The sequence below is a fragment of the Bos indicus x Bos taurus genome, chromosome 2, assembly GCF_003369695.1.
Source record: "Bos indicus x Bos taurus breed Angus x Brahman F1 hybrid chromosome 2, Bos_hybrid_MaternalHap_v2.0, whole genome shotgun sequence".
Classification (NCBI taxonomy): Eukaryota; Metazoa; Chordata; class Mammalia; order Artiodactyla; family Bovidae; genus Bos; species Bos indicus x Bos taurus.
In genome coordinates, this window is record NC_040077.1 from 60,645,456 (window position 1) to 60,657,992 (window position 12,537).

Sequence of the window (12,537 nt, forward strand, 5' to 3'; positions counted from 1 at the left end):
TTGCCTTCTCCATCTAAAGTTTATAGGGAGGGGCTAAAAATCCAGAGTAGCTAATACACTATTGAATAGGAAGAATTAAGTTGAAGGACTGATGCTATACAACTCCAAGACTTACAATAAAGCTACAGTAAAGGATAGTGTATTGGTGAAAGAATAGACACATAGATCAATGGAACTAAACAGAGAGTCCAGAAATAGACCCCCCATAAAGTCAACTGATCTTTGACAAAGAAGCAAAACCAAAACAATGGAGCAGAGATCATCTCTGCAACAAATGGTACTAGAACAACTGGACACCCACATGCAAAACAAATGAATTTAGATTTGTACTTCATACCCTTCACAAAAACTAACTCAAAATAGATTATAGAACCAAACATAAATTGCAAAACTATAAAACTCCTAGAAGATAACATAGGAGAAAACCTAGATGACCTTAGAAATGATAATGACTTTTTAGATATAACAAAGGAATGAGTCATGAAATAATCAACAAGCTGGATTTCATTAAAATTTTTAAACTGCTTTGAAAAACAATGTCAAAAGAATTAGAATAAAAGCCACACACTAGGAGAAAAAAATTCCAAAAGACACCTCTGATAAAGGGCTATGATCCAAATATATAAAGAACTCTTAAAATTCAACAATAACAACCTAGTTAAAAATGGACTGATGACCATAACAGATCAGTTCAGTTGAGTCGCTCAGTCATGTCCAACTCTTTGGGACCCCATGAACCACAGCACGCCAGGCCTCCCTGTCCATCACCAACTCCCGGAGTTTACTCAAACTCATGTCCATTGAGTCAGTGATGCCCTCCAACCATCTCATCCTCTACCATCCCTTTCTCCTCCTGCCCTCAGTCTTTCCCAGCATCAGAATCTTTTCAAATGAGTCAGTTCTTTGCATCAGGTGGCCAAAGTATTGGAGTTTCAGCTTCAGCATCAGTCCTTCCAATAAATATTCAGGACTGATCTCCTTTAGGATGGACTGGTTGGATCTCCTTGGTGTCCAAGGGACTCTCAAGAGTCTTCTCCAACACCACAGTTCAAAAGTATCAATTCTTCGGCACTCAGCTTTCTTTATAGTCCAACTCTCACATCCATACATGACTACTGGAAAAACCATACCTTTGACTAGATGGACCTTTGTTGGCAAAGTAATGTCTCTGCTTTTGAATATGCTGTCTAGGTTGGTCATAACTTTCCTTCCAAGAAGCAAGCATCTTTTAATTTAATGGCTGCAGTCACCATCTGCAGTGATTTTGGAGCCCAAGAAAATAAAGTCTGTCACTGTTTCCACTGTTTCCCCATCTATTTGCCATGAAGTGATGGGACCAGATGCCATGATCTTAGTTTTCTGAATGCTTAGTTTTAAGCCAATCTTTTCACTCTCCTCTTTCACTTTCATCAAGAGGCTCTTTAGTTCTTCTTCACTTTCTGCCATAAGGGTGGTGATATCTGCATATCTGAGGTTATCGATATTTCTCCTAGCAATCTTGATTCCAGCTTGTGCTTCTTCCAGTCCAGCATTTCTCATGATGTACTCTGCATATAAGTTAAATAAGCCAGGTGACAATACACAGCCTTGATGTACTCCTTTTCCTATTTGGAACCAGTCTATTGTTCCATGTCCAGTTCTAACTATAACAGATACCTTACCAAACAAGTTACATAGGTGGCAAATAAGCATATGAAAAGGTTCTTCACATCATACGTCATCAAGGAAACACAAACCATAATGAGATACCATTATCTGTTCGAATGATCAAAATTGAGAATACTGGTAACACCAATGCTGATAAAGATGTGGAGCAGCAGGAACTCTCACACATTGCTGATAGGAATGAAAAATGGTACAGTTCCTTTGGAAGATAGTTTGGTGGCTTGTTTTAAAATGAAACATACTCTTACCATACAATTCAGCAATCACACTCTTTGGTAATTACCCAAAGGAGGTAAAATGTCCACAGAAAAACCTTCACACAGATGTTTACAGCAGTTTTTTTTCATAATTGTCAAAACTTGGAAGTAACCAAGATATTCTTCGCTGGGTAAATGGATAATGAAACTGTGGAACATACAGATAAGGATTTCATTCACCACTAAAAAGTTAGTGATCAAGCCATGAAAAGGCATGGAGAAACCTTAAATGCTTATTACAGAGTGAAAGAAGCCAAAATGAAAAGGCTACGTACTATAGGTTTCCAACTACATGACATTCTGGAGAAAACAAAACTATGGAGATGCTGCCAAGCCTGGGAGAAGGGGGGAGGGATGACTAGGAATAACAGAGAAGATTTTGGCAGGAGTGAAAGTACTCTATATGATATTATAATATGCACACAAGTCACTACATATCAGTTTAAAACCAGAGAAGGGACATCAGCAAGAGTGAACTCTAATGTGAACTATAGACTTTGGGTGAATATAATTTGTCAATGTAGGTTCATCAGTTGCAACCAATGTACCACACTGGTGGGGCACGTTGATAATGGAGGTTGGCATGTGAGCGGGCAGAGGAGTAAATGAAAAGTCTCTGGACTGTCCCCTCAATTTTGCCGTGAACCCATAGTTGCTCTAAAAAAAATCAGGACTTGTCAAAAAAAAAAAAAAAATCCTATGAAATGTCTTTTGGGTATCTGATTTACTGACAGAACTCGCAAGTAGGGTTTTGCATTCAAAGTGATTCTTTATAAAAGTATGTAAAGATGTAAGCATCTGACAACTTCATTATGTCTGCTAATATAGTCCTGTCAAAGCATTTACATTTTGAAATATGTATTAATTTATTATACATTACATATCTTTTATATTTTCTCTTTATTGCAGGCAAGGTATGGATTTTTTTATGCATACAAGCAGGTAGATGAGACATCTATGAAATTAATTTCAGGGTGGTGAAGGGGTCATTAGAAATATTTTCTATAAAAAGAGACAGAATTGTTAAAGTGAGAAGTCTTTTATCTAGATTTTAGCTTCAAAACCAACTCACAGATATCGCCTTTAATCTCAAATGGGTCACCCCCAAATCCTAATGATAATTCTTCTGAAAAACTATGCAAGTAAAGGGCATCATTCATGCAGCAATAACAGTAGCTACAAAACAATATTAAAAGATGACTGACGTTTATTGGCAAGAGTCACCAATGTAAGGAAATGTAGATAAGAATCTCATCTCTCCTAACAGTGTATGGCTACAAGTCATTAAGGTGAGGGATTTGTCAATTTTCTGCCTATTTGCTCCTCCACTGAGTCTGTCCTACAGTGTTAATACCATTTTAATGTTGCTTTTACTCTATTAATTTTGCAGGATAAAATTTTATTTAGTTATCACTTTTCAAACTAACTGCTATAATTAAAGGGAATCATATATTTAAAGAAACCGACTTACTTGTAGAGGCTGGAACACAAGCAGCCACTAAGGTAAGTGCTGTTGTTTAATGCAGAAGTTCCATGTAATGATTCTGTAAAAATAACCTTTTGAAGCTGGGTTTTAAATGCAGAGTAATATCTTTCAATGACCTAATACATTATAACTGTTTAAAGAAAAGCTGCTTCAACCATTTCTCTTTACAGGGTATAAGATAAAAGATCCTAATATGTAGCTGGCAAGAGAAATACCTGATCAATTCAGCAGTTATTTGGGTTACAGAATCAGATGGACTTGTCAGCTGAATTATTAACTCTTTTCACTGGATTGACTGATGCTTTAATGATTTGCCAATGTGGGCAGTGAGATCCAATCCTCTCAGCACCCTCCAATCATGCCACCAGGTACAGGACCACAACTGACTTGAGAGCAGGGTCTAGGTTTCTCAAGACTCCTCCAACCTGCTTCAGAAGGTACAGGCTTTCTATTAAAATGTTGACTCTTAGGCTCACCAAAGGCTGTACCTGACTTCCTGGAATCTGGGTCCAGGATCCTGCATTTTAATCTACTTTCTAGGTGCTTCCCAAACCCTCAGAGAAATACCAGTGTCATGATTTGCTGGGGTCCCTGTCCCCAGGACCACATTATGACTTGTCTTCTCTGCTCACTTGCTTTTGTAGGCCACTTCTTTCATAAAAAAGTAAATTGTTAATTTTATGACTGCTGCTGCTGCTGCTAAGTCACTTCAGTCATGTCCAACTCTGTGTGACCCCATAGATGGCAGCCCACCAGGCTCTGCCGTCCCTGGGATTCTCCGGGCAAAAGCATTGGAGTGGGCTTCCATTTCCTTCTCCAATGCATGAAAGTGAAAAGTGAAAGTGAAGTCACTCAGTCGTGTCCGACTCTTAGTGACCCCATGGACTGCAGCCTACCAGGCTCCTCCATCCATGGGATTTTCCAGGAAAGAGTACTAGAGTGGGTTGCCATTGCCTTCTCTGATTTTATGACTACATCAGTACAAAGATGACTATATTAATTATTTATTAAAATGCTTTCTCCAACCTGAAAGTTCATTTTTCCTTCTTTTTGCAAAAGAACATAAAATACTATCATGAGCCCTTAAAAATATTGTGGGCTCCAGGCCGTGTGTGTGCTCTGTCTTATGGATGTATCACCCGTGCCTGCCCCAATATCCTTTTTTTTTTTTTTAAACTTTACAATATTGTATTAGTTTTGCCAAATATCGAAATGAATCCACCACAGGTATACCTGTGTTCCCCATCCTGAACCCTCCTCCCTCCTCCTTCCCCATACCCTCCCTCTGGGTCATCCCAGTGCACCAGCCCCAAGCATCCAGTATCGTGCATCCCAAAATCCTTTTAGTTCCTACAATCTGGGGGTGTTTTACCTTCACCTCCTATAAAATCTCCTAAAAAGATGTTGAGACCTACACCAGTTTGGGATAAGGGGGTGACTTAAAGAAATAAAAATTCAAGTTATCTTCTTAGAAGAGGGCATGGAGAGGGAATTATCAGAATATTCCAGGAAGCTTTTGAACTATGTATTCTGAACACTTTGGTTGAGGCGAGGGTGAAGAAGGTCAAGAACATCTCTACATCAAGGATCATGTTACTAATTAAGCCCTATCTCTATTTGTGTGAATGATATTCTGCCAAGCATTATGCTAAGTGCTTCATACAGACATCTCATTGTATCTTCCTACTAATTATACCCCCATTTAAGAGATAAAGACATACAGCAGACATTATTCTCAATGGTGAAAAACTGAAAGCATTTCCCCCAAAATCAGGAACAAGACAAGGGTGTCCACTTTCACCACCATTATTCAACACAGCAATCAGAGAAGAATAAGGAATAAAATTAATCCAGATCAAAAAATAAGTAAAGCTCTCACTGTTTGCAGATGACATGATACTGTACATCAGAGATCAGATCAGATCAGTCGCTCAGTCGTGTCCAACCCTTTGCGACCCCATGAATCACAGCACGCCAGGCCTCCCTGTCCATCACCAACTCCCGGAGTTCACTCAGACTCACGTCCATTGAGTCAGTGATGCCATCCAGCCAGCTCATCCTCTGTCGTCCCCTTTTCCTCTTGCCCCCAATCCCTCCCAGCATCAGGGTCTTTTCCAATGAGTCACCTCTTCACATGAGGTGGCCAAAGTACTGGAGTTTCAGCTTTAGCATCATTCCTTCCAAAGAAATCCTAGGGCTGATCTCCTTCAGAATGGACTGGTTGGATCTCCTTGCAGTCCAAGGGACTCTCAAGAGTCTTTTCCAACACCACAGTTCAAAAGCATCAATTCTTCGGCGCTCAGCCTTCTTCACAGTCCAACTCTCACATCCGTACATGACCACAGGAAAAACCATAGCCTTGACTAGACAAACATTTGTTGGCAAAGTAATGTCTCTGCTTTTGAATATGCTATCTAGGTTGGTCATAACTTTCCTTCTAAGGAGTAAGCGTCTTTTAATTTCATGGCTGCGGTCACCATCTGTAGTGATTTTGGAACCCAGAAAAATTAAGCCTGACACTGTTTCCACTGTTTCCCCTGTTTCCCCATCTATTTCCCATAAAGTGGTGGGACCAGATGCCATGATCTTCGTTTTCTGAATGTTGAGCTTTAAGCCAACTTTTTCACTCTCCACTTTCACTTTCCTCAAGAGGCTTTTGAGTTCCTCTTCACTTTCTGCCATAAGGGTGGTGTCATCTACATATCTGAGGTTATTGATATTTCTCCCTGCAATCTTGATTCCAGCTTGTGTTTCTTCCAGTCCAGCGTTTCTCATGATGTACTCTGCATATAAGTTAAATAAGCACGGTGAGAAGATACAGCCTTGACGAACTCCTTTTCCTATTTGGAACCAGTCTGTTGTTCCATGTCCAGTTCTAACTGTTGCTTCCTTACCTGCATACAGATTTCTCAAGAGGCAGGTCAGGTGGTCTGGTATTCCCATCTCTTGAAGAATTTTCCACAGTTTATTGTGATCCACACAGTCAAAGGCTTTGGCATAGTCAATAAAGCAGAAATAGATGTTTTTCTGGAACTCTCTTGCTTTTTCCATGATCCAGTGGATGTTGGCAATTTGATCTCTGGTTCCTCTGCCTTTTCTAAAACCAGCTTGAACATCAGGAAGTTCACGGTTCACATATTGCTAAAGCCTGGCTTGGAGAATTTTGAGCATTACTTTACTAGCATGTGAGATAAGTCCAATTGTGCGGTAGTTTGAGCATTCTTAGGCATTGCCTTTCTTTGGGATTCGAATGAAAACTGACCTTTTCCTGTCCTGTGGCCACTGCTGAGTTTTCCAAATTTGCTGGCATATTGAGTGCAGCACTTTCACAGCATCATCTTTCAGGATTTGGAATAGCTCAACTGGAATTCCATCACCTCCACTAGCTTTGTTCGTAGTGATGCTTTCTAAGGCCCACTTGACTTCACATTCCAGGATGTCTGGCTCTAGGTCAGTGATCACACCATCGTGATTATCTGGGTTGTGAAGATCTTTTTTGTACAGTTCTTCTGTGTATTCTTGCCATCTCTTCCTAATATCTTCTGCTTCTGTTAGGTCCATATCATTTCTGTCCTTTATCGAGCCCCTCTTTGCATGAAATGTTCCTTTGGTATCTCTGATTTTCTCGAAGAGATCCCTAGTCTTTCCCATTCTGTTGTTTTCCTCTATTTCTTTGCATTGATCGCTGAAGAAGGCTTTCTTATCTCTTCTTGCTATTCTTTGGAACTCTGCATTCAGATGTTTATATCTTTCCTTTTCTCCTTTGCTTTTCACTTCTCTTCTTTTCACAGCTATTTGTAAGGCCTCCCCAGACAGCCATTTTGCTTGTTTGCATTTCTTTTCCATGGGAATGGTCTTGATCCCTGTCTCCTGTACAATGTCACGAACCTCATTCCATAGTTCATCAGGCACTCTATCTATCAGATCTAGGCCCTTAAATCTATTTCTCACTTCCACTGTATAATCATAAGGGATTTGATTTAGGTCATCCCTGAATGGTCTAGTGGTTTTCCCTACTTTCTTCAGTTTAAGTCTGAATTTGGCAATAAGGAGTTCATGGTCTGAGCCACAGTCAGCCCCTGGTCTTGTTTTTGCTGACTGTATAGAGCTTCTCCATCTTTGGCTGCAAAGAATATAATCAATCTGATTTTGGTGTTGACCATCTGGTGATGTCCATGTGTAGAGTCTTCTCTTGTGTTGTTGGAAGAGGGTGCTTGTTATGACCAGTGCATTTTCTTGGCAGAACTCTATTAGTCTTTGCCCTGCTTCATTCCGTATTCCAAGGCCAAATTTGCCTGTTACTTCAGGTGTTTCTTGACTTCCAACTTTTGCATTCCAGTCCCCTATAATGAAAAGGACATCTTTTTTGGGTATTAGTTCTAAAAGGCCTTGTAGGTCTTCATAGAACCATTCAACTTCAGCTTCTTCAGCATTACTGGTTGAGGCATAGACTTGGATTACTGTGCTATTGAATGGTTTGCCTTGGAAACGAACAGAGATCATTCTGTCATTTTTGAGATTGCATCCAAGTACTGCATTTCGGACTCTTTTGTTGACCATGATGGCCACTCCATTTCTTCTGAGGGATTCCTGCCCGCAGTAGTAGATATAATGGTCATCTGAGTTAAATTCACCCATTCCAGTCCATTTCATTTCGCTGATTCCTAGAATGTTGACATTCACTCTTGCCATCTCTTGTTTGACCACTTCCAATTTGCCTTGATTCCTTGACCTGACATTCCAGGTTCCTATGCAATAGTGCTCTTTACAGCATTGGACCTTGCTTCTATCACCGGTCACATCCACAGATGGGTATTGTTTTTGCTTTGGCTCCATCCCTTCATTCTTTCTGGAGTTATTTCTCCACTGATCTCCAGTAGCATTTGGGCACCTACTGACCTGGAGAGTTTCTCTTTCAGTATCCTATCATTTTGCCTTTTCATACTGTTCATGGGGTTCTCAAGGCAAGAATACTAAAGTGGTTTGCCATTCCCTTCTCCAGTGGACCACATTCTGTCAGTTCTCTCCACCATGACCCGCCCATCTTAGGTTGCCCCACGGGCATGGCTTAGTTTCATTGAGTTAGACAAGGCTGTGGTCCTAGCGTGATCAGATTGACTAGTTTTCTGTGAGTATGGTTTCAGTGTGTTTGCCCTCTGATGCCCTCTTGCAACACCTACCTTCTTACTTGGGTTTCTCTTACCTTGGGCGTGGGGTATCTCTTCACGGCTGCTCCAGCAAAGCGCAGCCATTGCTCCTTACCTTGGACGAGGGGTATCTCCTCACACTGCCCTTCCTGACCTTCAACGTGCGCTAGCTCCTCTAGGCCCTCCTGTACCCACGCAGCCAAGGCTCCTTGGATGTGGGGTTGCTCCTCCCGGCCGCCGCCCTTGGCCTCAGGCGTGGGTTGTGGGGAAGCTCCTCCCGCCCGCCGTCCCTGGCCTCGGCCTTAGGGGTGTGGGGTAGCTCCTCCAGGCTGCCGCCCCTGACCTCGGACGTGGGGTAACTCTTCTCGTCACTGCCCCTGACCTCGGACTCGGGGTAACTCCTCTTATTGCTGCCCCTGACCTCAGACGCTGGGTATCTCCTCTCGGCCACCCCCACCCCCCTGACCTCGGACGCAGGATAGATACTCTACATAGAAAACCTAAAGATAGTAACAGAAAATCACTAGAGCTAATCAGTGAATTTAGCAAAGTTGCAGGATGCAAAATCAATACACAGAAATCACTTGCACTTCTATATACTAACAATGAAAAATCAGAAAGAGAAATTAAGGAATCAATCCCAGTCACCATTACAACAAAAAGAATTAAATATCTAGGAATAAACTTACCTAAAGAGACAAAAGAACTGTACACAGAAAATTATAAGACACTAATGAAAGAAATCAAAGATGACATAAACAAATGGAGAGATATTCCATGTTCCTGGGTAGGAAGAATCAATACTGTGAAAATGACTATACTACCAAATGCAATCTACAGATTCAATGCAATCCCTATCAAATTACCAAAGACATTTTTCACAGCTAGAACAAAAAATTTCACAATTCATATGGAAACATAAAAGACCCCGAATAGCCAAAGCAGTTCTGAGAAAGAAGAATGGAGCTGGAAGAACAAAGCTACAGTCATCAAGACAGTATGGTACTAGCACAAAACAGAAATATAGATCAATGGAACAAGACAGAAAGCCCAGAAATAAACCCATGCACCAATGGGCACCTTATTTTTGACAAAGGAGGCAAGAATATACAATGGGGCAAAGACAGCCTCTTCAATAAATGGTGCTGGGAAAACTGGACAGCTACATGTAAAAGAATGAAATTAGAACACTTCCTAACACCATATATAAAGATAAACTCAAAATGGATTGAAGACCTAAATGTAAGACCAGAAACTATAAAACTCTTAGAGGAAAACATAGGCAGAACATTCAATGACATAAAGCAAGATTCTCTATGACCCAACTCCTAGAGTAATGGAAATAAAAACAAAAGTAAACAAGTGGGACTTGATTAAACTTAAAAGCTTTTAGCAGCAAAGGAAACTATAAGCAAGGTGAAAAGACAACCCTAAGAATGGGAGAAAATAATAGCAAATGAAACAACTGACACAGGATTCATTTCCAAAATATACAAGCAATTCATACAACTCAATGCCAGAAAAACAAACAACCCAATCAAAAAGTGGGAAAAAGACCTAAACAGGCATTTTTCCAAAGAAGACATACAGATGGCTAACAAACACATGAAAAGATGCTTAACAATGCTCATTATTAGAGACGTGAAATTGAAACTACAATGAGATATCACCTTATACTAGTGAGAATCAGTTCAGTTCACTTGCTCAGTAGTGTCTGACACTTTGCAACTGCAGCACGCCAGGCCTCCCTATCCATCACAAACTCCCAGAGTTTACTCAAACTCATGTCCATTGAGTCAGTGACGCCATCCAACCATCTCATCCTCTGTTGTCCCCTTCTCCTCCTGCCTTCAGTCTTTCCCAGCATTAGGGTCTTTTCAAATGAGTCAGCTCTCTGTATCAGGTGGCCGAAGTATTGGGAGTTTCAGCTTCAGCATCAGTCCTTCCAATGAATATTCAGGATTGATTTTCTTTAAGATGGACTGGTTGGATCTCCTTGGTGTCCAAGGGACTCTCAAGAGTCTTCTCCAACACCACAGTTCAAAAGCATCAATATTTTGGTGCTCAGCTTTCTTCATAGTCCAATTCTCACATCCATACATGACTACTGGAAAAACCATACCTTTGACCTTTGTTGGCAAAGTAATGTCTCTGCTTTTGAATATGCTGTCTAGGTTGGTCATAGCTTTTCTTCCAAGAAGCAAGTATCTTTTAATTTCATGGCTGCAGTCACCATCTGCAGTTATTTTGGAGCCCAAGAAAATAAAGTCTGTCACTGTTTCCACTGTTTCCCCATCTATTTGCCATGAAGTGATGGGACCAGATGCCATGATCTTAGTTTTCTGAATGCTTAGTTTTAAGCCAATCTTTTCACTCTCCTCTTTCACTTTCATCAAGAGCCTCTTTAATTCTTCTTCACTTTCTGCCATAAGGGTGGTGTCATCTGCACATCTGAGGTTATTGATATTTCCCCTTTCAATCTTGATTCCAGCTTGTGCTTCATCCAGTCCAGCATTTCTCATGATGTACTCTGCATATAAGTTAAATCAGCAGCCTTGACATACTCCTTTCCCGATTTGGAACCACTGTTTTTTCCATGTCCAAGTCTAACTGTTGCTTCTTGACCTGCATACAGATTTCTCAGGAGGCAGGTCAGGTGATCTGGTATTACATCTCTTGAAGAATTTTCCACAGTTTGTTGTGATCCACACAGTCAAAACTTTGGTGTAGTCAATAAAGCAGAAGTAGATGCTTTTCTGGAAAGGCCAACATCAAAAAGTCTACAAGCAATAAATGCTGGAGAGGGTGTAGAGAAAGGGGAACACTCTTGCACTGTTGGTAGGAATGTAAATTGATACAGCCAGTATGGAAGATGGTATGGAGATTTCTTTAAAAACTAGGAACAAAACCACCATACAACCCAGCAATCCCACTCCTAGGCATATACCCTGAGGAAACCAAAATTGAAAAATACACATGTATCCTGTTGTTCATTGCAGCACTATTTACAATAGCTAGAGCATGGAAGCAACCTAGATGTCCATAGACAGATGAATGGATAAAGAAGTGGTGGTACATATACACAATAGAATATTATTCAGCCATAAAAAGGAACACATTTGAGTCAGTTCTGATGCAGTGGATGAGCCTAGAATCTATTATGCAGAGTGAAGTGAGTCAGAAAGAGAAAGATAAATATCATATTCTAACACATGTATACCGAATCTAGAAAAACAGTACTGAAGAATTTATTTACAGGGCAGCAGTGGAGAAACAGATATAGAGAATAGACTTATGGACATGGGGAAAGGAGAGGAGTGGATGAGATGTATGGGAAGAGTGACGTGGAAACTTACATTACCATATGTAAAATAGATAGCCAATGGGAATTTGCTGTATGGCTCAGGAAACTCAAACAGGGGCTCTGTATCAACCTAGAAGGGTGGGAGGGTCTGGAGATGGGAGGGAGATTCAAAGGGAGGGGATATATGTATACATATGGCTGATTCATGTTGAGGTTGGACAGAAAACAACAAAAGCAATTATCCTTCAATAAAAAAATGTTAAAAAGGGAGAGATAAAGACACCAAGGCACAGAGAGGTGAAGTCTATGCCCAGACTTTGCCCAGTCACACACTGAAGAAAAAGTAGAGATGAGATTTGAACTTGAATTTCTTAGATGTCTGAGCATTCATTCTTACCCTGTGCTCCCTGCTGACTGACAGCTGTGCTCTGCTCCTTAGTCCCCGAGTCCACGTTGTGTTGTCTCTGACTGAGTCCTGCCATGGTGACCCACCCTCATCCTGAAGCCAGGGACTACTCTTGATTTCATCTTCTACCCACAGGCCAGAGTCTCCACACACTGCAGCCCCAAACTGCCCCTCATGGTGCCCTACCCACCTGCCAGCCGGCAGCACCACCACCTCTTGTTGAATCTCCCTAATACCATACACCCGGAGAAGGCAATGGCACCCGACTCCAG